This window comes from Tupaia chinensis, unplaced genomic scaffold, assembly GCF_000334495.1.
Source record: "Tupaia chinensis unplaced genomic scaffold, TupChi_1.0 Scaffold000442_1, whole genome shotgun sequence".
NCBI lineage: Eukaryota > Metazoa > Chordata > Mammalia > Scandentia > Tupaiidae > Tupaia > Tupaia belangeri.
The window spans coordinates 818,598-822,282 of NW_006159947.1; positions in this window are offsets into that span (position 1 = coordinate 818,598).

Below are 3,685 nucleotides of genomic sequence, written 5' to 3' on the forward strand. Positions count from 1 at the left end.
GGGCGCGCGCTCCCTCGCTCCCGCGGCCGCTCGGAAGGGGTGGAGGGGGCGGGGAGAGCCCGAGAGCCGCCCCGCCCCTGCAGGGCCGCACCACTCCCGGGGGGGATCACGTGCAGCCTTTGCAGCCCCGGGCGCCCGAGCTCCCGGGCCGGGCGCTCCCTGAGCGTCCTCGAGGGTACGTGGGCTCTTCCAAGTCCCGGCCAGAGGGGACAGCGAGCCCAGGTGGCCGCGCCCCCGCCGCCGCGATGCCTTCCTACCACCCTCTGGTTTGTCACTGCAATGGGACCGCCCGCCGTCTGGCCTGGAGTGGAGTCGAGTGGGTTGGCGAGGGCGGAAGGGTCTGGGACGCCAGGGATTGGGTTCCAGCCTGAGCATGAGCCGGGGACAGAGGCGACCTGCTGGCTCCCTGGGTGATAATGTATAGTCTTTCCGCGCCCCGATGGACCCCTGGCTTGAGCCCCTCTTGTCCTCTCGCCTTGTCTCCCTGCAACAGGCTGCGAGGCGGGGGCGTGGAGAGGTGTGGGGGGTGTCCGAGAGCTGGTGCCCCTCTTGCTGGTGGTGAGCGAGGGTGGCCTGCTAGAGGGCCCAGTGCAACCCACTAGTTCGAGCCCCTGCAGCCTGTCTAGGCCCTGAAATGGCAATAAAATCAGCTATCTGTGGGCGGGGTGGTTTACAAAGGACTTGTGTTGTTTGGGGCTTTTTTTTTTTTTTAGAGTCAAACCTGCAGGAAGTTGGGTGCAGCAGTTTCCTTTCGAAAGGGGAGAAGGGTCTTAGTAAAAAATAAATCCATAAATATATTCAATTATTTGCCCGTGTCCTAGGGACTGTGTCATAACTTCATTCCCTTTTTATTTTGCAGGCCGAATCTATGCTCATGAGTTGTCCAGACAAATACGGTGTTTTCTGTGTATTGCTGATTGCACCTTCCAGTGAGGAGGGGAGGTTTTGTGTAGATTCTGGTGAGTTGCTGGACTGGCAAGAAAGGGATACATTGCATTTAGAGCAATTTACTCCCTCCTTCCTCTCATTTTCCTCCCCCAGCGCTCAAAGGAAGAGGACCACACGGGAGAGTCCTTTTATTTGCTCTTCTCTGGATCCTGAATGGAGAGATCTTAAAGAAGTTTGACCCCAGAGAAGTTCCCAAGCCTGAGGACAAAAATGAAATCAAATCTGCTAACAGCGTGCTGTCTGCATGTGTGGGACTCCCTGCTTCCTGCAGGTAGCATTTGCTAATCAGCTTTGCCCTGCAAGAGTCCTCAGTCAGGGGCAATGCATATTTATGAGGACCCACTCTCCTTGGCTGGGATTCCCAGGCTGGGACTAGAACAAAGAAAACATAATTCCCAGCATTCCTGGAACATCTCAGGGCAGGATTCAAGATAAATGTGTCTGTTTCACTGTTGGGAGTGGTTTTAAGGGTTGGACTTTTTTTTAGGGGAGAGGGAGAGTGGGGAAAAGTTTTTGCTATAGGGCACGTGCCCTCTCCAGAAGGAGAGAGAGAGACAGAGAGAGACAGAAAGCGAAAAACCCCCCCCCACCCCCCCCCCCCGGAGATGGCCATGCTGCAATCCCTTCTCCTGCATTCTCCTCTCAGGATCTTGGGCACGCATGCACACATACCCGGCGTGAGTTTAAGCCACTGGGTCCGGGACTCGAACCGCCATTGACTACATGGGAGTCCAGCAACATAGCCATTATGCCAACTGTTGGTCCCAGGATGGACTTTTAAGAGTAAAAATGAGCACACATCCTTTTCAGAACTGTCATCATAGGCCACTTGTATTTCTTCCAAGTTGTAGGCTTTGTTCGACTGGATGACCAAGAGTCTGAAGCAAAGGACTGAAGCAAAGAAATAGTTAAAAAAAAAAAAGAAACTTTCCAAGTTAGCAATAAACTGGAGAAAACGCAGCACTTTTCTAATAACATCTTAGGTATCATTTTATATAAAGCTGGAGCCAATTTTTATTCACAATGAGCATGACCGCGTCTGGTCTATGAGCAGTCACCTCTGTAATTCCCAGTGAGCCCTCAAGTGTGGTTCGAATCTGCTTATTTACAAAGATAAGAGTATGTCAAAAGTTTATGGGGAACTGGAATTAAAATATGAGTTTATTTTGATGTAAAAATTTGAAATCCAATGCATAGTTTTTTTCATAAAACACATGTTTCTTGAACATTTTGAAGACCCCCCCCTTTTCTTTTTTGCCATAGGGTGCATGCGCTTGCCAGACAGACAGAGACAGAGAGACAGAAAGCGAAAAATCACCCCCCAGAGGGGATGACCACGCCACAATCCCTTCTCCATTCTCCTCTCAAGATCTTGGGCATGCATGCACATGCACCCAGTGTGAGTTTTAAGCCACCTGGTCCGGGACACGAACTGCGGTCAACTACATGGGAGTCCAGCGACATAGCCATTACGCTAACTGCTGGTTCCCCCTAATAATAAATTGCTTGGAGCTCCAGAGGTTACCTTTGTTCTCAGTGGAACAGTCTGTTTTATACACGAGTGTCCCAGTAACACCCATCAGCAAGACTGACAATATATGACATTCTTTAGGGAATGACAGCAACTTTTGGGGGGGGGATTTTGCTATCGGGTGCATACATTCGCCAGAAAGACAGAAAGCAAGAAATCACCCCCCCAGGGGGGGATGGCCATGCCACAATCCCTTCTCCATTCTCCTCTTGGGATCTTGGGCGCACATGCACACGTGCCCGGCATGAGTTTAAGTCACTGGGTTTGGTACTTGAACCGCGGTCAACTACATGGGAGTTCAGTGACATAACCATTACACCAGCTGCTGGTCCAACAGCAACCTTTTCTAAGAGAAGAACATTGCATCATTAAGTCTGTACCTTACCATGTGTCCTTTCTGGGGATATGCTATGTATCTATTTATCCAAAACAATGCATGTATCCCAGCTACGTCATTTCTGAAAAATCTTTCATTCCTGATTCCTAGAAATCACACACTTTCCTTTTTTTCGGTTCAGAAACTCGATAGAATTTGAGTCTTGCACTCATCTGCATCTGCTCAATTTCAAAGCTCTGGGATCGTCTCACTTTCCTTTGTGTGAGATGTGTCTGAGAAGTGCCACGTGCCAGCCCCTGGCAGGGAACCCTGGTGCCCGCAACCTGACCTTGCCACAGAACCTTAGGCGAATTGGGATGTCAGCAGGATCATTTCCAAACGTTCAGGTCCTGTGACCACACTGCTGGTGGATTTAAAAGGGGGTTGTTCAGGGACAGCGTCTCCACAGTCCAGGTCTCGTGGAAAGTGTTCCATGTGAGATGCCATACCAACATGCTAGGTGACAGGCACTTAGGAATGCTAGCCAGCAAAGAACAGGGTGGTTGCTATCTAATGCCAAATAGGCAAGCAGCGATGACAGACGTGGAGACAAGGGGCGATTCCAAGAGCTGGAGTTATTAACGCTTCAGCTACATCTCGAAGTAGGAGCTAAGCCCAGACATGAAAAGGACCATGAGGATGGAAGGTTTTGTGCAGATTCTGCTGAGCTGCTGACCTGCCAATAAGGGATATACTAAGAGCAGCTTGCTCAGTCCTTCCTCTCATTTTCCTGCTCCAGGGCGTGTAGTTACTACTAAACAATAGCGATGACGGACGTCCAAAGTAATCCGAGTCTTCGCAAGGCGTCCATGTTGGAGGGGAGCAGAGAC